The sequence below is a fragment of the Colius striatus genome, chromosome W, assembly GCF_028858725.1.
Source record: "Colius striatus isolate bColStr4 chromosome W, bColStr4.1.hap1, whole genome shotgun sequence".
Taxonomy (NCBI): domain Eukaryota; kingdom Metazoa; phylum Chordata; class Aves; order Coliiformes; family Coliidae; genus Colius; species Colius striatus.
The window spans coordinates 10,404,304-10,429,159 of NC_084789.1; the positions used below are offsets into that span (position 1 = coordinate 10,404,304).

General features: G+C 42.6%; 1 protein-coding gene and 1 long non-coding RNA gene across 2 annotated transcripts in view; both read left to right on the forward strand.

Annotated features, from left to right (window-relative positions):
* LOC133628489 (uncharacterized) overlaps positions 1-18,102 on the forward strand; it is a 40,171-nt gene extending 22,069 nt beyond the window's left edge. The window contains exon 3 of the long non-coding RNA XR_009820721.1: positions 17,543-18,102. This is a non-coding gene — a long non-coding RNA (uncharacterized LOC133628489). The remainder of the gene's footprint in view (positions 1-17,542) is intronic.
* Positions 1-24,856, forward strand: part of LOC133628488 (E3 ubiquitin-protein ligase NEDD4-like) — a 352,048-nt gene that overhangs the window by 24,496 nt on the left and 302,696 nt on the right. The gene's annotated exons all lie outside the window — the stretch shown is intronic.

The window sequence follows — 24,856 nt, forward strand, 5'->3', positions numbered from 1 at the left end:
TCAAAATTAATCTAAAACTCTTTATGTCTAAAATTATGAGCTAAGATGTTAAAAGTTATGAAAATGGCTTATATTTATAATCAGAGTCTGTGGAGTTATATTATTTTCCTTAGCTGTATCTGAAACTCTAAATCTTGAATATTTTATACCAGTTGTGTCATTTTGGGACTGCAACCAGTTGTGGTGAAGAAATTGTTGTTTCTACCTGCTTATTACTGACCCTGTATCACATTGCTAACATCATGGAAGATAGGGTAGAAGCTGTTCACTTGTAACTTGGCTAAGGGATTTTGTGTTGCTGTGCCCTCTGCTCCCTCCTTTTTCTGCTTCTTCCAAGAGCATGCATCTGTGCTTCTCTAGAACTAGGTCCTGCTTCTAGATGATGAATGACTGACCTTATTGCAGATCTTCTGCAATACATTGATTCTGAATGTGGCTTCTGTTCAGTGTATTGAGACACATTTTGCATCCAGAATGCCTGGCAGAACCCAAAGTCTATTCTTTGTCCTGGTTTTGAGCTAGGATAGAGTTAATTCCTGTGAGGAACCAGGAAGGGGTACAGCTTGAGCAGCCGACCCAGCAGTCCAGAGTGGTCGCTTAGGTCAAGTCCCGGGTGGTGAGCAACTGCATCCCTCACCAGTTTTCTTTGTAATATCCCCTTATTTTTGTTATAGTTGTTCCTCTTCAACTTTCCCCTAGTAAATTGTTCTTATTTCAACTTACGCGGGCTCTTTTACTCCCCCCCCCCCCCCCTTTTCTCCTTTGCCCCAGCTGGGCAAAACCACGACATTAATTGGTGCCCAACGTGGGGCCTACGAGGTTGAAATAGAACAGAATGGGTTTAAACAAACTCCTTGCGTACACTCCTAATACTAATTAACTAATTTCTGGTCACAATGTTGGCTGATATGTTTGTATAGTGGTATTATATGTCCTCTTATCTGCATCATGTATGCCCTGTTTATCATCTGTGGAAAATGTATGAAAATTCTCATGCTACTGCACTGGATGGAATTGGCTTATGATATGACTGTGCCATGGACTATTAAGTTGGATCAGAACGTGTACATGCCTTTGTTGTCTCTTCTGCATTTTCTCCAAGAACTTAATAATGGCACTCAATTCATGAGAAAGATTGAGGGGTATAATTTCTCCCACTATGTTACTTACCCTTATTCCTTCAAGGTGCCTCTAATGGATTTCAACAATCACACTTGGGATGTTCTAATTACCATTTTTTTATTATTTTGCCTCTTGGAAAAGGCTTTCATCTCAGGATTGTGAAATTGGGGTTTTTTTTTTAATTGTGAGATTGGTTAGCTACATGAGGAGGGGCATATGGAACATGGGCAGGTGTCTGAAGAACTTTTTACCTGTAAAGATTAGGAGAACATATGAACCTATCCCTAACACAGTTGCTGCCCCGAATTTGTCAGTAAACATTGCTGCCAAATCAGCTGTGCCAGAACCACTTGCTGCTCTGACTCTGGCAGCAAATATTGCTGTTAAATCAGCTGTGTCAGAAACAGTTGCTGTCCTGACTCCAGCAGTAGATGTCGCTGTTACAGCTGTGGCCACTCACACCCAGACAGCAGATATTGTTGCTGTAACCACCATGGAGAAAGGTATTCAGTATCTGAGAGAACTAGCTGTGCTGGAAATTATTTATAGTGTCTATCTGCCTGTAGACCTAGATGAAGTCCAATGCACACGAGTTATGTGGCGAAAGCTCCTACGAAGTGCATCATCACACTATGCCAGTCCATTGGCAGTTGTTTCATGGAAGGAAGATGAGAGGCAAACGGTGGAGCAACTAGCTGCTCAACTTTGGCAACATGAAGAAAATGTGTCATCTCCCCTACAGGCTGTCGTTTCAGCTGTAGAGAAAATGTCATGGAAGATTGACCAATTTGTGTCCTGTTCTCCACCTGCCTGTACTCCAACTGTCAGGAATAGATGTCCCTGTGCTCAAGAGTAAGAATGCAGGGAGTATACACCCCAGGATGCTTCATGGTTCTACCCACAAGACCAAGGAGAGAAGATGAGCAAGTGGGATAGGCCATCTACTCCAAGGCCATCCACTCCAAGACCACGTACTCCATGAGTACAGGCATGGGAGCTGCAAGGAGAAACGTGCCAGTCTCCGGCCAGCCGGGATCGGGGCGATGCACTGAAAAACACTAAAAACCACTCAGGATTGCTGAATGGGGAGCATTGTCATGAGCAAGTGCTGCTCTGCTGTATGCAAGCACCCAATTTATTGTCCAAGTTGCATAATACCTGTTTTTGCTTTTAAATTCTGCTGACCTTCAGGCTTTGCCTGTTTTCCACTCTCATGCTGCTGCTTCTCACACTCACAACTGGGCATTCTGTAACATTATCTCATTCATCAGCAATCAGTCTCATAATCTGAAGGTCAGTTTACATTTTTTGCCAATTGCCAGTTCTTTATTCCCACAGAAATGGTTAGAAGACGTAATTCTCCTTGGAAGAATGCCACTCCAGTTTCCAGTGAGCAGCCCACTAGACAAGATAGGAGGGTTGATTTCAATTCTGACTCCCTCGAGGGGACCTCTGTTTTTTCCCCACAAGGAGTAAATGATGACTATGATGACCAGTATTAGGGGGGCCCTGCCTGTAGACAGGTGGAGGAGAGGGACGATCAGGTTTACTGGACTGTGTGGATTCATTGGCCTGGCATATCAGATCCACAAGAGCACAAGGCTTTAGTGGACACCAGTGCACAATGTACTTTGATGCCATCAAATTATAAAGGGACAGAATCCATTTGTATTTCTGGAGTGACAGGGGGATCTCAACTGACGTGTGGAACAAACTCTATAACACGGTCAAGGGTTATAAAGCAGGTACGTATTGCGCTGGCGGGTGCGAGGGAGAGAATTCTGCCCAGCTTGCACACACTAAATTCCAGTGAGCTGAGGTTTCTTATCATGGTGTTAGTTTACAGTGAATCGTGTCTTTCTAACTTTCTCAGGCCTTTCCCTTCTGTTTGTCTGCTTTTGCCCATCAATTCCCCCCTGTCTTTTAATATGGGCAAATTCATTTGCCAAATGCATTTCTACTTCTCGAAGGGGAATTGGAAAGCAATTCACTTGTAGCTCACCTTTTAACGCATTTTCATGGGCACTAGACATGGAAGAAAAGATTCTTAGTTGTTGTTGCGTTCTCCAATTCCAAATAAACAGCACAGCAGAGAAAACAAAGCTAACTGAGACTAGTATCAAAAGGACTATAATGGGGTGACAAAACTTATTTAGGATGCCAGTCGTGGTGGGGAACCATCCAAGCAGCACATCCCACCAATGCTTATTTGCATCTTCTCTTACTCGTTTCAGTACCCCAGTTATTCCCCTGGTGTCATAGTGGACTATTATTGAGGTCTTTTTCCTATTTTCTTGGACCTCGTTTAAAATTTTGATCAAATCCTGATGTTTCTTTAATTGTATCATCAATGTAAGGTTCATTCCAATAGATACAGGTGATAATTTGGGAAGTGTTATATAATTGGATTTTATCAGTTGGTCAGATACGACTGGTGCCAAATAAGAAAAGTCACACCCAACAATCTTAATGAAGTTACAAATACAGAAATTAGAATGATTCTTACTATCCATGATTATCTTATCTACTACTATAGATGTGCAAGTAGTCCTTAAACACACACAGCCTTGGACAATATATACAATTATAGTCTTCTGATTAGCATCCAGATGGATCTCAAAGTGACAGATGCTTTGCTTGGTGTCAAGGCAGATGTCTTGGGCATCGAGTGTGCTATTTTCACAGATGAGTCCTTGTTGCTTTTGAGTAAAGCAAGGCTCCAAATTTACAGTTTGCCACTTCCCGTGCACCATTCGTGCCCATGTTCTGTGTTCAGAAGGATAGAGCGCAGTTCTATTATGGTTTAGTCCTAATGTAATAATGGGGTGGATCATGTATATTGAAGTGTTACGTACAGTCAACACAAAGGCTGTGGCTGTATCAGTGATGGGGTCATAGGTAAAATTTACCAGAGTCCACCAAGACTGAAGCTCCTTCTCTAATTCTGTGGCACTGTTCCAAACCACCTTCTGGATTTCAGTGGGGAAACTACCTTCACCACCCTCTTGTATAATTAGGGCGGCTACCGACTGCATCCATAATTGTGTCTGTATTTAGCCAGGTAAATCTGGAGGAATACTTGATATATTCCAGTCATATAACACCAAAGAAATTGGTGAAGTTCTCCAAAATGCATGAATACAGCTTCCGATCAAATTCTGGGATTATGGCCTGTGTTTTGTCCTTTTTACTTCTACAGTTTATCAGGTTTGCTATGAACCAAGTTTCAAACAAGGTCTTTTTGTGGTAAATTAATACACTGAAATTATAGAATAGTGTTTAGTGCCAGCAATGTTCACAAATCTTTCTAAAATTGTTTTCAGATACACATTTTGGATTTGTTAGCAGTGGATAATGCTTTTTAATATCTTTGCTTATTTGTCCTCCACAGCTCAAACTGGGATGAATAGGAACATATCACATTATTCACCATATTGTTTGCTGACTGGTAATCTTCTATGGTACTGCTCTCTTAGTATGCTTAAAGTTGCCATTGCTGAATTACAGTAAATGTATTAATCCAGTGTTAAAACTTCATGACCGGAAGGAGTAATTATTGACATTCAAATCATACTTGATCTCTGGTTTGAACAGAAGAGAAAAATCAAACTATTTTTAAAAGAACTTGGAAATTTCTTTACATTTTGCTCTTTTCCAAATTTTATTCAGTTTTCAAGAGCATTTTTCCTCCTCTTGATGCAACGTGTGCATGGAATCGGTTAAGCTCCTTTGTTATGTCTGTGGTATTTTGCTTGTGCATCTCAACAAAATCTTTTGAAAACAAGAATCTTAATTTATGCATACCAGTGAACTGTGATAAAGTGTGTCTTGCCCTCTGCTAAAGCAGTGTTAGGTCTTTACAGTAAGAGATCCTAAAAGTGACTAATATCTATTCACATTCTGAAAATGTGCCCGATACAATATTTTCTGAGATTGAGCTGCTGCAGTAAGAAGCTCTCCTTTTAGAGGTATTACAGGTTTTGTGAGTCTTGCTGGCATTTTCTTTTTAGTTAGTGTAGTGTTTTCCGCATGATTGAGGTGTGGTGTTATCTTCAACAAAGCCTATTTAAGAAGTTCCTCCTTGTGTCCCTCACCCGCCAGATTGGTCTCCAGGTTAAAAAGGCAGGGGCGCAGTGTTGGTTTGTGGGGCTGTGCTGGGGAGCAGATTGCTGAAGTTATCTGGGTTGGAAATAAGCCTCCAATTACAGTTTATTGTTAGATAATGTTTTTATTGAATATGTGTTCTGTCATTAAACAGTGCAGCTGTGATAAAGCTCATTCTTTATGGTCTAAAATTATTAAATGTCTAACAAGAATATAGACTGTGGTTACATAAACATGCTTGTGTGATCAGTTGGCAACTAATAGGGCTATGGGAATGAATACATCTAAACCTTCTCCATTTGATACAGGATCTTCTTTTGTATACATAACCAGCCTTTCAAAAATGATGAAAAGTTTAGTAGGTATTTGAGATTTACATGTATTTAAAAAAAAAAGATTAAAAAACCAAAACTGATGATGAGCACCATACTTGTGATTTTTTATGTGTGAAACTATAAGATACTAGGATTTTAGTTACCTACAGCCACTTCCCAGGCCTTCCACAAAGGAAGTGTAAATATTAGTCTGTAGTATAGTAATAATAAACATTGACTTTTTTTTAATCGCAGCTGTCAACGTCCTTAGAGTTTAAAGGATTTTCATAAAACTTACTTGGCTTAAGTCATGCATGTCTAATTAGACTCAGGTGGTACAGTGAAACTGTGAACTCATTAAATCAGTTATGGTTCCTTTGGTCGGTCCTCTCCCACTCCTGGGATAACTGTGGTAATTCTAGAGCTAATAGAATCATAGCAACTGGACACAGTAAGTAAAGGATAACCTTCCTGTCTGTGAACAGTAGCAGCAACAGTGATCCTGATACAAGAAGCCTGGAAACTTACTTTGGAGAGAGTCCTGACATAGTTACTACAGTATTAGAACAGAAAGGGAGGCATTGGTTCTCTCTCCCAGCAAAATGATAAAATATCAGGTAATTTTTACTGAACAGAACCATGTGGTCCTGAAAGCTACTAATCATGTGAATCCTGCAGTTTTCTTAAGTGCCCCTTCGGAGGAAGAATGACCAGAACATGACTGCATAGTAACCATTGAACATGTGTACTGCAGTCGAGAAGACCTGAAGGATGTCCTTCTCGCAGCCCCTGAAGCTGTTTACAGATGGCAGCAGCTTTGTGCAGAGAGGAACCAAATACGCAGGATTTGCGATAACAACCATAAATATGGTAATAGAGGCGAATGCATTGCCCAACTTGACATCAGCACAAAAGGCAGAATTAATTGCTTTGATACAAGCTTTGGAACCAAGTAAAAACAAACAAACAAAAAACCCCCATATGGACAGACTCGAAATACGCTTTTGAAGTAGTCCATATCCATAGGGCCCTGTGGAAAGAGTGAGGATTATTATCCTCCCAGGGGACAAATATTAAGCATCAGAAAAATTTTTTGTGATTATTGATGCAAATTAAAAAGCCAGCTCAAATAACAATCATGCACTGTAAAACACATCAAACAAGAAAATATAAAATAGCAGAAAAGAATAAATAGATTCATTTATTGAATGCAAAGAAAATTCCAATAAATAGAGGACAACCTTGAAGGTCAGGTTGTCATGCCTCCAGAAAATATTAGAATAATCTAGTTGTGCAAAAGAAGTTCAAATGGGCCAACTAAGATTAAATCAGATTAATCACCTCGTGATTACTGTCAAATTGATTATACAGAACTACACAGATGTAAAAATATATCAATATATTCTGGTAGGGGTTGATACCTTTACTGGGTGGCCAGAAGCCTTTCCCCGTCACACCAATCAAGCTAAAGAAACAGTTAAGTGACTGTTACAAGAAATAATTTCAAGATTTGGAGTGCCTCTCAGAATATCATCAGAGGCCCACATTTTATAGCAGCTGTGGTAGAGGACACAAGCAAAGCCCTAGGAATAGCCTAGGATTCATATGCCTCTTGGACGCCACAGTCCAGTAATAAAGTAGAAAGAATGAATCAAACTTTGAAATGGCAAATAAGTAAGATTTGTCAAGAAGCCAATATGAAGTGGCCTCAGACACTCCCACTGGCATTACTATGTGTTAGAGTACAGCCAAGAAGCAGAATGTCAGTTCATATGAATTAATGTATGGGAAACCATACGAATCACCAGAACTCAATTCAAACATGCACGTAACAGGAAAACAAGATGTGTATAACTATTTGCTTTCTCTCGGAAAACATGAGCCAAACTCTGGAATGTAGTGGTGTGGAACTGACCTCTAACCTTGGAGAATCCCGTGCATAACTTCCAACCTGAAAATTACATCTACGTAAAGACATGGACAACAGAACCCCTACAAGAAAAGTAGAAGGGACCTTATCAAGTGTTACTGATCACATTCACTGCAATCAAGATCACTGAATCAGATGCCTGGATCCACTACACCATCCCCAAACTGGAGAATAGTGGGAGACCCAGAGACTTTGAAGCTGACTTTGAAACATGATTAATTGTCTGCATTTTGTTTTTCTGTTATTTTTGCAGTCTGTGATAGTGGAAACATAGATAAAGATCGTCATCAGACCTAGTGTGGGTAACTAATGATATTCAAATTCAAACCTGTAATCCAAATGATTGGCGAGTAAATGTAACATTAATCAAAACATTGCTCATTTTGGTATAGGTATTTCTAATAATTGGCCTGGCTTACATCTGTCTAAAATGGCAATTAAGCCACAAAACAAAATTTAATCAAATGAGTATTCAAGCTGTAACAAGAAATCAAAATAAACTGAGAATCCACTATCGCATGACAATTCAGCATATAGTAATGTTCCATTGTAAATAAGTGAAAGTATTGAGTGATGATTATCAATACTTTCAAAAGGGGGAAATGTTATAGAAGGTATAAAATTCAAGTAATTTTATTGAATAGTTATTTTTAAGTAAAATTCATAAGTAAGTAAGCATAACTAAGCAAAACTAGGCCTCCTTGGTGAAGCCGCTCCCAAAGAGAAGAACATGCTTGAGAAATCAGGCACAAAGAAAATAAGGGTGATAATGAGCGGGATTGTTTAAATCTATACACCTGTAAGCCATAAAACATCTAAGAACAATGTGAGGAGTGATTGCTTCAGAGGAAGAAAGAAGTTTATTGCCTTAACCATTAGGCTATTCACTGTCCTGAACCCCTGTAACTTTCTGGTCCTGAGCACCAGGTAACATTCTGGTCCAGAGCATCAGATAACATTCTGGTCCAGCGTGCCAGATAATTAGTACCATTCTGGCCCAGAGCACCAAATAATCAATAGCTTAAATCAGTTAGTTGGCCAAGGCATTTTGAAATTTATATATGAATATGTATAACTTGTGCAATAAGGAATCAATCAATAAGAGTGATGTAACGTGTAAAAGTAATAACCAATCAAGGTAAAGGGTAAATTTAATGAACAATTCTAAGCGGGCTTTATGCATAGTAATAAAGAACAAAAGAATGTTGGGTATAAATATTTGTTACTTCTAATACCTTATCAGACATTCTTTGGGAATGATCCCGTGTCCCCGGTGTATCGTCAAATCATAGAATCATAGAATCATAGAATGGTAGGGATTGGAAGGGACCTTTAGAGATCATCTAGTCCAACCCCCCTGCAGAAGCAGGGTCACTGAGATAAGGTAGCATAGGAACATGTCCAGGCGGGTCTTGAAGACCTCCAAGGAAGGAGACTCCACAACCCCTCTGGGCAGCCTGTTCCACTGCTCCGTCACCCTCACAGTGAAATAGTTTTTTCTTATGTTTAAGTGGAACTTTTTGTGTTCCAGCTTCATCCCATCACCCCTTGTCCTGTTACTATCTACTATAGAAAAAAGGGATGTCCCAACCTCCTGACACCCACCCTTTAGATATTTATAAATGTTAATAAGATCTCCCCTCAATCTCCTTGTCTCTAGACTAAACAGCCTCAGTTTCTGCAGCCTTTCCTCGTATGAAAGATGTTCCAGTCCCCTGATCATCTTGGTGGCCCTGCGCTGGACTCTCTCTAGAAGTTCTCTGTCCCTCTTGAGCTGAGGAGCCCAGAACTGCACACAGTACTCCAGATGAGGCCTCACCAGGGCAGAGTAGAGGGGGAGAAGAACTTCCCTTGACCTGCTGGCCACACTCTTCTTGATGCATCCCAGGATGCCATTGGCCTTCTTGGCCATGAGGGCACATTGCTGGCTTGTGTTTAGTTTATTATCAATCAGGACTCCCAGGCCTCTCTCTCTGCAGAGCTACTCTTCAGCAGTTTGACCCCCAGCCTGTACTGGTGCGTGGGGTTGTTCCTTCCCAGATGCAGGACTCTGCACTTGTCCTTGTTGAACCTCATGAGATTCCTCTCTGCCCAACTCTCAAGCCGGTCGAGATCCCACTGAATGGCAGTACAGCCTTCTGGGGAATCAGCCAGTCCTCCCAGTTTGGTGTCATCAGTGAACTTGCTGAGGGTACACTCTGTCCCCTCATCTAGGTCGTTGATGAAGATGTTGAACAAGACTGGCCCCAGAACCCATCCCTGTGGAACTCCACTGTGTCCAGTTTTGGGCTCCCCAGCTCAAGAGGGGCAGAGAACTTCTGGAGAGAGTCCAGCGCAGGGCAATCAAGATGGTCAGGGGACTGGAGCATCATTCTTATGAGGAAAGGCTGCAGCACCTGGGACTGTTCAGCCTGGAGAAGACTAGGAGTATTTAAAAGGTGTATGTCAATAGAACATGACAGCATTTTGTTCTCATCTCAAGTGACAGGACAATGGGTAATGGACAAATGCTGGAACACAAAAATTTCCACTTAAAATTTAGGAAAAACTACTGTAAAGGTGAGGGAGCCCTGACACAGGCTGCCCACGGAGGTTGTAGAATCTCCTCTGGAGGTTTTCAAACGTTGCCTGGATGCATTCCTGTGCAACCTGATCTAGGTGGGTCTACTTTAGCAGGGGGGTTGGACTAGATCTCTTGAGGTCCCTTCCAACTCCTACCATTCTGTGTTTCTGTTTTAAGCAAAATATCTGTAAAATATCTGTGCATAGGAAGCATTTACTTCCCTGAAACATAAATAGCTTGACATTTGGTCTATCAGAGTATGTGTATGAAAATATCATCTTTTACAGAATGGAAGTGTCTTCTCCTCACAGTGGTAGGTGGGGAGGTAATCCTGATGACTTACCTCTTGACTTTGCAGCAGACAATCTAGGTCCTCATGCACAGTGTGCAATTAACAGCCTGTCACTTGTGGGAAAGTTATTATCTAAGCCTCATTTTCAAACTATCATATTAAATTATAGGAGCTTTAAAGTTGCATTTCAAAGTATGTGAAATGGTAGGGATAAAATACAGGTTGATAATGAGCCTAACATGAGTTAAAAGGACATAGTTTTCTTATGACATCTTGTGGTGACTTAGCCCTGGCTGGGTGCCAGGTGCCCGCCAAGTTGTATTATCATTTGCCCTCCTAAACTGGACAGGGGAGAGAGAGAAATATAACGAGAGGTTTGTGAGTCGAGATAAGGACAGGGAGATCACTCAGCAATCAATGTCATGGGCAAAACAGACTCATCTTGGGGAGAAAAATATTTGATTTATTAATGAACAATCAGAACAGGAAAATGAGGCATAAAACTGAACCTTAAAACATCTCCTCCCACCCCTCCCTCTTCCCGGGACTCTCCTTCCTTTCCCCCCAGTGACACAGGGGCTGGGGATTACAGTCAGTTCATTACAGATGCATTTTGCTGTTGCTTCTTCTCAGGAGGAGACCTCCTCACACTTCCCACAGCTACAGTGTGGGGTCTCTCCCATGAGAGATAGTCCTCCACAAACTTTTCCAATGTAGGTCCTTCCCATGGGCTATAGTTCTTCACAATCTGCTCCAGCTCTTCACACACTACCCCATGGTGGTCAATCCACGAGGAGAACAGTCCTTCAGGTATAGACTGCTCCAGTGTGGGTCCCTCACAGGATCACAAGTCCTGACATCAAACCTGCTCTGGCGTGGGCTTCTCTTCCCACAGACTCTCAGGTCTTGCCAGGAACTTGCTCCAGTGTGGACTTCACACAGAGTCACAGCCTCCTTCAGGTATCCAACTGCTCTGGCGTGGGATCCTCCTTGGAATGTGAGTGAATCTCTGCTCTCTCATGTGTGAGAATAAAGAACTGGTAATTAGCAAACAATGTAAACTGACTTTCAGAGTATGAGACTGATTGTGGGCAAATGAGGTAATGTTACAGAATGCCCTGTTGCGAGCATGAGGAGTAGCAGTGTGAGAGTGGAAAACAGGAAAAGTCTGAAGGTCAGCAGAATGAAAAAACAAAAACAGATATTATGTAATTTTGACAATAAATTGGGGGCTTGCATATAGCATGGCAGCACTTGCTCATAGCAATACTCCCCCTTCAGCAAACCTGAGTGGGTTTGGTGTTTTTCAGCATGCATCCTAGAGTGCTGAGGGAGCTGGCTGATGTGATTGAACAGACCATAGGATGTCATTACTTCGATATAGTAATGTCCCAATATTTAAGGTTTGATTACAAAAAGAAAAATTTCTCACAAAGTTTAAGTTTTAATTATTACAATTTACCTTTCCTGTCCCTTTGGGAGGATTGCATTTCTGAACACAGGTGCAATGTGATTTTTGGGGAGTGGGATTATCTATTTCCCACTCTGGTTCTTGTGCCAGAATTATCTGCAGATTCTGATCCCAATGTGGTATTTGACAAACTTGACTCATTGCTACCATAATTGTTACAGATAAAACATAAAACCCAATAATGATGTTTTTAGTTTCAGCTTAAGAGGAGAATGTTGTTCCACTGTTCACAGAGTGAGAGCCTTTTAATTCTAGAGCAATGAATCCATGATTCTTTCCCTTTTCAGTTAGCAACTCTGAATTCCACAATTTGATGTAGACCCAGTCTCCTGGTTGAAATTAATGTATCGAAACATCCAGAGTCAATGGTGTACTCAACACTACATACCTGTGATAAGAGGATGAAATTTCCCCAAAGATATGACATATTCTTTGAAGATATTTGTTTCTTAATGCTTCTGTGTCCTACAGAAATTTGCTCCTACAACATGACAAGATTTACCATATAAAATCTCAAATGGACAAATTTTCTCTTGTACCTCTGTGAAGGGGAAAACCATCCTGAAAAAGTATCCATGATTATTGAAAGATACCCGTTCCCTTTTTGTTGTGGTAGTTCTGAAAAATTTATTTGCCAATTGTCTCCTGGTCTATTACTTGATTCCAACTATCCCTCCACTATTCCTCCTGGTTCTTTTGAGCTTTCAGAAACTCACTCAATTTATCATCTTCTGGATTGTACTTTGGTGGTGACCGCCCTATGTCCCTGTATCTTTCCAATATTTACCGGAGTATTTTCAAGTCAGTGGGCCTTGCAACGCATTATCACCCCTTGTTTTGGGAGATTCATCTTCTGTAACACTTCCTGTATGAGGAGCCTGAAAGGGCTAAAAGGCCCCAAGGACAAAGAAGTCTCAATAAATACTTTAGTCAAACATATGTTCCCTTTTAGTTCCTTGAGAAGACAGTGACCATAAGCCCTTTTGTTGATAGTTTAGCTCAGCTTCTTAGTACTGTTTGCATTAAAGGAAACTAATCAAAGAAAAGTAGATAGTAAGATTTCTTGTAGAGGAGTTTCTTGCTGATGCAGGATATGGAGTTCTGTTAGAAGCATGATTCCATAGTCCAAGTTTTCACACAGATATCAAGGTCAGCTTGACCTTGGGCGCATGCCAGGAAGAGGCTGCCTGAAAACAGTGAGCAGCTAAGAAGAAGTAAAAGCAGGATATTTTTAACCACAGCTGTGCTGAGATATTGCTTAAACTAAGAGTGTGAGCTTTAGCAATTAACCAATTAGCTTGTGCCAAGTAGCGTATGGCTTTGCAGATGTAACCAATTATTAACCGTTATGTTACTATCACCTGAATTCTGTACTATTGTATAAATATCAGTGTGTATTATAATAAAGGGGCTTTGAGCATTGAGCTTTGGGCATTGACTCTACCTCCATGAGGATATGTCTCTGACTCCAGAAGCTCCCACACTTTTCAATTGCTTCAATTACTGACAGACATTCTTTAGGATAAGCCATCCAAAACACGTAAAATGTGCCATTGCGCAGGATCAAAAGAAAAGGACAGCTAGCAGACAGGTGAGGAAGACTGTTAGAGACCACCAGAGAACCCCCAAAGACCACCAAAGAAAATGACTGAACATGCTGATTGGATATTTGCATATATTAATAAGTTCTCAGAAATCTCATCTTTACGTAAATGAATTCTTGGAAATCCTGTGAATAGGTATGACTCTATGATATATAATCTCTGGAGGTTTACCAAATCATTGGAGCACTCATGGTGGAGCTATCCCCAGTGCTGCCCAGCGCTGCGGTAAAGAATGCCTCATAGTAACAACTTATGTTCTTATATCAGAACTCTTATGCAGCCACACCTAGCCTCCCACTTTGGTGGGGACGATTAGAAACCAGGGAGATTTGAGGGATGAATTTTTGTTTCAGTTTTGGAACCCCAGGTGGGACCCTCTCTGTCTGGCTGTGGGTACCACTGAGTCGGAGAGTCCCTTGGCAGGCCCTGGAGACTTCTCTGGAGGGACTCCCAATTAGCGGATCCGTGCAGGGGCAGACAAGGATCACTGGGAAGAAAGGCATTCTTTTCTGCCAGAGCATGCAGAGGTGCATGCTACAGTCCTTCTAGAATTAAATGCAGCCAGGGAAGTTGAAGGACAGTAATAAGGCATTTTTCAAGTACATCAGCAGCAGAAGGAATATAATGGGGAATGTGGGCCCACTGCTAAACACGCACGGTGCCCTGATGACTGAGGATGCAGAGAAGACTGAACTACTAAATATCTTCTTTCCTTGAGTCTTTACGGCCAAGGCCGGCCCTCGGGAAGCCCAGTCCAGCAAAGATAATAGGATGGCCAGGACAGCAGAGGACTTGTCCTGGGTGGAAGCGGACTTGTTGGGCAAGCTTAAGGCTCATAAGTCAATGGATCCTGATGGGATGCATCCTAGAGTGCTGAGGAAGCTGGCTGATGTGATTGCTAAGCCTCTCTCCATCATATTTGAACAATCATGGAGGACAGATGAGGTGCCTGAGGACTGGACAAAGGCCAATGTCACTCCAGTCTTCAAAAAGGGCAAGAAGGACGACCCAGGAAACTACAGGCCGGTCAGCCTCACCTCCGTCCCTGGAAAGGTGATGGAACAACTCATCCTGAATGTCGTCACTAAACATATGAAGGAAAAGATGCTTATGAGGGGGAGTCAACATGGCTTCACCAAGGGGAAATCCTGTTTGACCAACCTGATAGCCTTCTATGAGGGCATAACCGGTTGGCTAGATGAGGGGAGAGCAGCGGATGTCATCTACCTTGACTTCAGCAAGGCTTTTGGCACTGTCTCCCATAACATCCTCATCAGAAAGCTCAGGCAGTGTGGCTTGGATGAGTGGACAGTGAGGTGGATCGAGAGCTGGCTGAATGACAGAGCCCAGAGGGTGGTGATCAGTGGCACAGAATCAAGTTGGAGGCCTGTGGCCAGTGGAGTTCCACAGGGATCAGTTCTGGGGCCAGTCTTGTTCAACATCTTCATCAACGACCTGGATGAGGGGACAGAGTGTACCCTCAGCAAGTTTGCTGATGACACCAAACTGGGAGGACTGGCTGATTCCCCAGAAGGCTGTACTGCCATTCAGTGGGATCTCGACCGGCTTGAGATTTGGGCAGAGAGGAACCTCGTGAGGTTCATCAAGGACAAGTGCAGAGTCCTGCATCAGGTAAGGAACAACCCCATGCACCAGTACAGGCTGGGGATCAAACTGCTGAAGAGCAGCTCTGCAGAGAGAGAGACCTGGGAGTCCTGATTGATAATAAGCTAAATATGAGCCAGCAATGTGCCCTCGTGGCAAGGAAGGCCAATGGCGTAATGGGATGCATCAAGAAGAGTGTGGCCAGCAGGTCAAGAGAGGTTCTTCTCCCCCTCTACTCTGCCCTGGTGAGGCCTCATCTGGAGTACTGTGTGCAGTTCTGGGCTCCTCAGCTCAAGAGGGACAGGGAAGTGCTGGAGAGAGTCCAGCGCAGGGTCACCAAGATGATCAGGGGACTGGAACATCTTTCATATGAGGAAAGGCTGCGGGAACTGGGACTGTTTAGTCTAGAAAAGAGAAGACTTAGGGGGGATCTTATTACCATTTACAAATATCTAAAGGATGGGTGTCAGGAGGTTGAGGCATCCCTTTTTTCTATAGTAGCTAGCAACAGGACAAGGGGCAATGGGAAGAAGCTGGAACACAAAGCGTTCCACATAAAATATAATAAAAAACTATTTCACTGTGAGGGTGACGGAGCAGTGGAACAGGCTGCCCAGAGGGGTTGTGGAGTCTCCTTCATTGGAGGTCTTCAAGACCCGCCTGAACATGTTCCTATGCGACCTCATCTAGGTTGACCTGCTTCTTCAGGGAAGTGGACTAGATGATCTCTAAAGGTCCATTCCAACCCTACAATTTTATGATTCTATGATTCTATGATCTCAGGTTTTATGACCGGTCATTTGAAGGTCCCCATACGTCAGTTTGTGAGAACCCTGCCGGGTGGCATACATTTACATGTAGGATTTGTATTGATTTGTATGATTGCTTGTTTGTGCATTTGTATCTGATTTTGGTTTATATATGCATATGTGATATATGTATATGTCTGATATACATGTATTTAAAAATGTCTGATTAATTTATGTCGACATTTGTTGTTTGGGAACTGTAGCTGTTGTTGTGTTTATAATAATTGTCAGTTGTTTGTGTAAGTGTTTGAGTCTGAGTCCCTGTCGCTGTGTTTTATAAATTTCACAATGGGGAACCAACAAGGTGGACTTTTGAAAAAGAGCCCTTTGGACTGCATCCTGGCTCACTGGAAAGATATTGGAGAACCACCTGGAGGAAGTGTGCATTGTAAAACTCTGATAAAGTATTGCAGTCAGTGGTGGCCTTTATAGAAGTTGGAGAATGGAAAAAAATGGCCTTTTAATGAAACTCTGAGTTATAATACTCTGTTATAACTTATGTCATTCTTAAGACAAGAAGGAAAATGGGATGAAATGGTTTATGCAGATATGTTCTTTACTCTGCGGAATCAGCCTGAGTGGCAAAAGGAATGTGGCATGAATTTAGCACCCCAGGACCCTATGGTCCTGGCGACAGAAAAGGAGAAAAAAAAAAAAAAGAAAAATGGGAGGTTAAAAAGATGTTGTTCGTCTTGTGGCATTGAACAAAGATGTTTAAAGGTGGGTACACAGAATGAGAGATTAGAGGATTGTTTGCCTCCATTAGAAAGAGAAGGTGATAGAGAAGGAGATGCTGGGACCAGTTGGGATGAAGAAATAGAAATAAGGGAAGAAGAAGATAATATTGGTTTTCTCCCATTACTAATAGAACTTCAAGTAAGATGGGACCTATTATATAGACTCCACTGAGACAGGCAAAAGGAACAGGAGGAGACAGTCAGAATTCAAGTGCCTTTTACTTTAACAAATTTATATGATTGGCGAGCTACTGTAGGTAATTATTGGGATGGTCCTGAAAAGGTTGCTAAAGGATTTGAATTTATCCAATTGATCCAATTGATCCAATTAATTGGAGTGGGGATCTTGAGCTGAAGCAGCTGGGCAACACTTGGTAAGTGCAGCTCTTGGTGCTGGTGCGAAGACTATGGTGTGACATCTGGATGTGCACTTCAGCTGCTTGGGTGATGGCCTAGTTCTGATGTCCTCAACACAGCTGTGACAAAGGCTGGCTGGGGTTTTGTGTGACTTGGAAAACATGAAAGGAAATTTGGGGGCTTGCATATAGGGGAGGCTTCTGGCAGATCTTTGTTTAAAGAAGCCACTCCTGTAGGCCACCCCTCCCCCCCTCAAACTCTGTCCCAGGCAAAACCACTATATATCTGTTGGCTTTTTTCTGCTTAACTGTTGAATTGTCCACTCTGAAGAACTTATTAAATGTTGATTACTGCAGAGGCTCTTAAAGAAGATATTTGAAATACGTTAATCTGAGCTTTAGTCTCACTTCTCGTGAAATGTGTCATGATTTGACATGAAGCCATTTCTGGTAACGGGGAAGGAGCTGTAAAGATGACTCCTGTAAGAAGTTGCTCGAAACTCTCGCCAGCTCTGACCCAGACTGTCTTCTGGGGCTAAGACAATTAGACACCTCCACGATCACTTTTTAAGAAGAAGCCAGAAGAGGAGGGTTCTTCCTGTTCCTTCCTTCCTCTGTCTCTCCTTCTTTTCCAGCTGGTGGTAGTGCAAGGAGTTGGAAGAGAGAAAGAAGCAACCATGTGGACTCCAAGGTCAGTGAGGGAAGAGAGGAGGAGGTGTGCTGGAGCAGAAACTCCCCTGCATCCTGCAGAGAAGACTGGTGAAGCTGAGCTTTGTTTGCATTTTGTTAAAGACTCCACATCAGGGACTGTGACTCATTTTACTTAAGACCCCGTGCCAGGGGCAGTGACTGGCCAGAGGAGGCTGTGTCCCATGTGAGGGACCCCATATTCACAGAAGCTGTAGCTGTTGGGAAGAACCCACGCCAAAGAAGTTCATTAAAACTATGCCCAGAAGAGACCGTGTCCTGTGGGAGGGACCCTTTATCTTCCACGCCAGAGATATTCGTTAAGGACTGCGTCCCATGTGAGGGACCCTGTATTGGCAGAAGCCGTAGCTGCTGGGAAAAACCTACACCAGAGAAGTTTGTTAAGGACTGTGTCCCGTGGGAGGGACCCCGTATCGGAACAGGGGAAGAATGCAAGGAGTCATCATCCTCTGAGAAGAGAGAAGCAGCAGAGCCCATCTGTGAGAGACTGACCACATCCCCCATTCCCTGCCCTCCTGAGCCGTTGAGGGGGGAGGAGGTAGAGATATCTGGAGCAGTGAGCTGAGCCCGGGAACAAAGGAGGGATGGAGGAGGGAGATCTTGAATTGCTGGTTGTAATTTTCTCATCATCCTAATTCCTTTTTGCTTTTTGTTCTGTTCTGTTTCTTGTAGATAGTAGAATAAACTTATTACTTTCCTCTCTAAGTCTAGTACTGGAGTCTATTTTGCCCGGAACCGTAATTGGCAGTGAGCCCTCTCCGCCCTTGTGTCGATCCACAACATCCTTTGTTATCTTTTTTCCTCCCATCTCTCTGGGGCCTCCACCATCCTAACAAGGATGGAGGTGGATGTGGGACAGTGAGCAAGAGACTGTCGTGGTGCTTCATTGCTGGCTGGGCAAAACCATGACAAATGTCTAAAACTCCAGCACTGGTTATTACTTGCAAAGGAATTTCTGAGGAAATGCTTTCATACTGTGGCCTTAAAGAAGGCTTTTATTCCCTTTCTGCTAGGAAATGCATACTTTTTTACCATCCGAAAGGCTGCAACACATCTGCCTGCCATTTTTAATTCTGCTGTGTCCAAAGTTTACTTGTTATAAGCTCGTGTGTGGTGTAAATGCACTTGTTCTATCTAGTCTTGGGACCTTATGGCTTGTGATCATGCAGTGCTACTCGGGGCATCCTCCCAGCTCTGCCCTGCTCTGTGAGGGAGCCTCTAACACTTGCTCTATCTAGCCTTATGTAAAATAGTCCCAAGATGCACTAAGAGTTTCTGTTGGTGTGATACATCCCAAGACAGTCATTCCAATGTATATAATAGCAATTAAAGAAGTCATGCTAAGATTTTTTTTCCTGGACATAAAAGCGGTGATACTTGCAAAGGCTTAACCAGACCTGTTTCTTACCGCGTGGCTTTCTCTGGATGGTTTGTAATAAGTAAATCTTGCCACATTCACCAGTCTGGTGAACTGAAGTGTGGTTTTGATTCTTGGAACAGTAGCAGTAGTAGTGATGTGATGATATTGTGAATACTCACATTCAGTTTAACAATTAACAGTAGAGTTACTAGGAAGTACTTTGGACCTGGTGCCATTCTGGCTGATGCTGAAAGCTTTTGCAGAACACAAAGTATAACAAAGCACAGCTACAACTAACCAGGTAGGCACCCCTAGAAGGAGAAAGAGCTGACCTTTTTCAGAACAGCTTTTGACTGCATGCAGATAAAAGTTGCCCTTTGTGCAGCAGGACAGCCTATATGTCCATGGAGCCTTGCACATGTCATTGCCTAGAAATAAAATCTGGGATGATTAAGGGAGTGGAGCATCTCCCTTATGATGAAAGGCTGAGGGAGCTGGGGCTCTTTAGCTTGGAGAAGAGGAGACTGAGGGGTGACCTCATTAATGTTTACAAATATGTAAACGGTGGATGTCAGGAGGATGGAGCCAGGCTGTTCTCAGTGATGTCCAATGATAGGACAAGGGGCAATGGGTATAAGCTGGAACGTAAGAGATTTTAAAGAAGGAAGAATTTCTTCACTGTGAGGGTGACGGGGCACTGGAACAGGCTGCCCAAAGGGATTGTGGAGTCTCCTTCTCTGGGGACATTCAAAACCCACCTGGACAAGTTCCTGTGTGACCTACTCTAGGTGGCCTACTCTGGCAGGGGGGTTGGACTAGATGATCTCTCGTGGTCCCTTCCCACCCTTAAGATTCTGTGAGAAGTCCTGACTTCAGCCTGTAGACTTGCCCTGGGGCACTGTGAGTGCCAGCACTGCCTGAATTGACCTACTTTGTGTAGCCAGGAAGGTCTTCCTGATCCAAATTCTGTGACATTCTCTCCTCCAAAAACTTCTAGGTTTAATTGCTCTGATTTTGAGATCTACTTTACAGCAAAATGATGGGTTTTTTAAGAACATGTTGTATCATGCAGTAGGGGTTGAGAATTCTTCAGGGAAGAAAAGATACAATTTGTTTTATTCTTGGACTTCATGGGGTAAGTGGGATCATCATTTGAAGGGAGAAAGATCTGAACTGGTTTTCCAGGTTGCTCATGGTAAAGCTACCAGAACTGAGTTTTTAATTTCTGTGCTTGAGCCAGATAAGTAGGTGGTTGTAACCTAGTGACCTTTCCTCTTAAGTTTGTTTTCATGTGCTGAACTTTGCAGAGGAGAGTGAAGATTTTACCAGAGACTGACTGCAAAAATTCCACTGACAAATCTTGAGATTATTAAGGCAGTGTAAGAATTATACTGAGACTTATCACTTACTGTTGCTATAGCCTTCAGAAAATCATTGTGGTGTCCCAAGAGGTTGAGCTATTCACTTTGGGTGCCTGTCGTCTTCCCTGTGTCTCTAGAAAGTAAAGCAGCTTCTTCCTGTTCCCACTGCTTCTGCTGTTGGGAGATAATGAGGGCAGTAGTGGTGTTACATGTGTTGACTGACTTCCTTGCTTGACTCATGGCCTTTATTCCAAACTGTGACTGCTGTTGTGGTGTTTTTCCTTTAAACTTATGCAGAGATTTAATTTTTTTAAGCATTTCTGGGACTGTCAGGTTCAGTCACTGGATTTTGCTGGACAGGAGCCTGTGGCTGCCTTCTGGTGTTCTTGAGCAGAGATCAGAGGGTTGGGCAATGGCAGGAGAGGAGTGAGCACTTGGTCTTGCCTCATCTGAGCACTGCTGAGGAGTGCGAGTTTTCCTCAGCTTCCTCAGTGCGCAGACAGCTGGTTTCGCCCCCAGGGTGATGACAGTTGGCTGTTGGGTAGGACATCATGCTTCAGCTCTTGCTTTTGGGTTACCTTCATGTTATTTGATGTTAGGCAGGTGGCTATATGTCAAAACCGGATAACCTGACTTGGTAATATTCTATGTAAGATGGTGATGTGAAGTAACTTCCTAGGGTTTGTTTTTTTTTATTCTCTCAGCCATTATGAGGTTTGGTTTAATCCACCAACAAATCAAAGAAAGAATCAGTATGGATCTTATGCAGTCTAACTTGTCTTCTGTGTTTTCAATTGCTAAAAGACTTTTGAGCAGCACAATACTGTTATGCTTGCTACAGAAAACTTTTGCATTTTTTTTTAATTAGATAAAAGAGATTCTGTTTTGTTTTGAAACTGCAAATCCTAGTTGATTTTTCACAATAATGGGGAGAATGAAATAACAGTTTGATTGGGTGACTGTGTGTTTTTATGGGCACTGTGTGTTTTGTTTCATTCAGGATAACAAAAGTGCCAACAGTTAAAACATTGGGCTAAAGATTTGTTGTCCTTTCCAATCTGATGTTTTGCAAACAAAACATTGAGTTTAAGATCTGTTGTCTTTTCGATTTTGTTATGTTTTACAAACTTTCAGGTATAATAAAAGCAGAGATTAGGTGCTCAGTGGATGAAACAGGGTTTGTGGAATTTTACCTCACTGACACCTATCTTGGTCTGAAATAAAAAATGCCTTTACACAGAGAGAAGAAAAAAAACCCCAACCAAACCGATGCTCCCCTGCTGCGGTTCATCTTTCTTCAGGTGAAATCTTGTTGCCTTGGTGACAATTAATTGTCTCCTGTGAAACTTCCACATTGGCTGCTAAGGCTGCCCAGGAGTGACTGAGCTGCAGCGAAGCACTCGGGAACTGGGTGTGTGGTTGGAGTGGGGGTCTTGAGCTGAAGCAGCTGGGCAACACTTGGTAAGTGCAGCTCTTGGTGCTGGTGCGAAGACTGTGCTGTGACATCTGGATGTGCACTTCAGCTGCTTGGATGATGGCCTAGTTCTAGTGTCCCCAACACAGCTGTGACAAAGGCTGGCTGGGATTTTGTGTGACTTGGAAAACATGAAAGGAAATTTGTCTGTCTTGAGGGATTTGACTGACAGATGGGCTCATATTCCTTTTATAAGACAGTAGTGGAAGAACACGTTAAAAATGTTAAATCTTCTCTGATCTGCATGGCATCTGTTCAGATATTGGTTTGCATTGATCTAAACGTTGTTCCTTTCACACTTGTCTGTTTAAAAAAGCCAAGCTTCTAATTTTATACCCATATCGATTGTTATTTCAGTGCTGTTCCCTTAGTGCATACTCTACATCTATCATGGGGTTTTCTGTCCTATAGGAAGTTGATGTCTATAGCTTTTTTTTCTTACACCAGGGCTGTGGATTCCTTTTTATGTGTATTTAGAACATACAGATGTGTATTCCAAAACTTCTTCAGGTTGCTTTTTATAGCATGTCTACTTTGATTTAACTGGTGTGGACTAAACTACCTCTCCTAGATTATTCTTTGGAGGGGCAAAGCTGAGGGGTGGCATTGCAACCTCGCTGGGGGGGAAGAAGTGCACAGCTCAGGGTGCTGTGTTTTGCCTACATTCTTTCCCTGTTGTTACCATAACTATTCCTTGAACTTCCTAGCTCCCAGGTATTGTATTAATTCAAGGTCAGGAAGACTTTTAAAACAGGTTTTCTGTATGTGAATGCTTTAATAGGAAATGGTTTTCAGAGCATCTGGATAAAGTGAATGTGGTGTTCATTTAAAGATTTATTAAAAAAAAAAGAATCATACACATATATGTTAAAAACTCTTCTAAATATGTAAATGCATCTGTATTCCTTCATTTGTTTTCTGAGGCAAATTGGAGTTTGTTCATTGTCAGTGAAGACTGGTTTTTGCTGCACGATTGACTTCAGATTTCATAGCTTGGTTCTACCTAAATCAGCTAAGTCTTCTAAAATGGCAACATGTATTACAGATGAGAAAGCACAGGCTGTATAAAGGTTACCCATCAGCAAAGTAAAGCTATGTAACCTCTGACATTTTCGGGGAGACAGGAATACATAAACCTCATGTTAATCATTGGACAAAGCAGAAGTAAGTATGAATGGGGTTAGCAGTGGAACTCTGCAGTAATACTTAACCAAGCATTTTATGTCAACCTGACTGTGGTGGGTGAGGTGGGCTAAGGTTAGAGAGGAGAGGAGAGGAGAGGAGAGGAGAGGAGAGGAGAGGAGAGGAGAGGAGAGGAGAGGAAGAGTATATGCATGAAGAACTCTGACAAGTAAAACTTCATAAATGTTAGTGTTTTACTGCTTAATTGCTAACAGCCAGCCAACAGCAGCCATCCCTATGTGCAGACACGGCTTTGGATTTCTAGCAACAGTGTTGCAAAATTTTTTAATCAAAGTCCTCTGAACAACATAGTTTTAAATTCTGAGACGTGTTCTGCATTGTAGTAGAAAAAAAACCAGTCATGGGAAGATTGCAGTTTGAGTGTGGGATCCTTGGCTGTGACGGATCTGATGTCAGTGCTGTGGAGGAGCACACCCATCCTCTGGAAGTGGGAGCCACTGTATCAATCAGCTCCAGCTCCTGAATGGACTGAATGAGCGGCTGTGCCTGGCAGTTTAAGGAGACCCTTCCAGGCTTAGTACGCTACAGACAAGGTTTGAAAGTGATAGAAAAATTCCTCTGTGAGGTAAGCTTAACTTCTTATTCAAACATTTCAAAAAGAAGTGTAGGATATATGTTTTTCAAAATGAAGGGAATACAGTGGAATACAAAAATTGCAGGGTTAGCTGTCAATCTCATCTAGTTTTGACGTTTGTCTGTGGCTAATAGTAGGTATTTCAGATAGTGCTGGAAATGCGGGTGATAGGAAAATGGATAAGGGTGTCTTTACAAATAAAGAGGTGAACAAGGTAGCTTAGCAGGCCTCATTTGGGCTTTGCAGAACCATACAATGTCAGGAAGTGGCAGAAATTTGCAAACCAAAACAATGTGGCAGACTGCTTTGAAGACCTATTCCATGGCCAGGTGAGACAAACATCAAAAAAGTAGATTCTTTTGACCATGTAACAGGTGGATCTTGAAGTCTGTATCCTCTGAGTATCTCAGCCAATGCGGAAAGGAGGAGGGTCTCAGGTGGCTGGAAAGATAAGATAAAAGGAGACTGCACCCTCCAGCAATTTGAGAGACCCCATGGGGGAATGCCCCAGTGGTCTCTCCCTTTATTTCAATAAAGTTTACAAGACTCCTCTGTCTCCATTATGAACACTGACCTCTGGTCATGAGATTTTTCTGAACACACAGAAGGTGGATACAGTTTAATCTTAACACCAGGTGAGTATTTATCTTTGGTAAATATTTTCAACTGAGCAGAACCAGAAGAGTGCCTTTTATATATCCACATAGCAAGGCTACGAAAAGTGATATAAAGATGGATGCGGCAGATAAGTTGCTACTATTAACCACTGTAAGTGTCTGTCATGGGTTTGCGTTGAGCCACTTTCTGCTTGGTAACGGGGGGGGGGAGCAGCAGTGCTCTGAGGTGGACTCACCTCTGCCATAATTATTTAAGAAGGGAAATCTGAGCTGGAAGAGGAGGTGGAGGAGTGGTACAAGATGGAGGTGACCATGTGGACTCCACAATCAGAGGAGGAAGGAAGGAGGAGTGCCAGATCGGAGACCCCTCTGCAGCCTGCAGCAAGAACGCAGCTGTGCCTCTGCAACCCATGGAGGGCAATGGTAGGACTGAGAGCCACCAGCAGCTCCAGGTGAGTGTGCCCGGACAGGCAGGAGACTGTGTGAGGAGATGGCCATGGCGCAGGTCATGCTGGAGCGTGTGCGGGCCGCAGAGACCCACAGAGGAGGCAGAGAGAAGCTGCAGCCCTTGGGATGAACTCATATCAGAGCGGCCTGTGTGTTGCAAATGTGCTGGGAAGAAAATCTTATCTAGACCAATTTGATAAGCAGA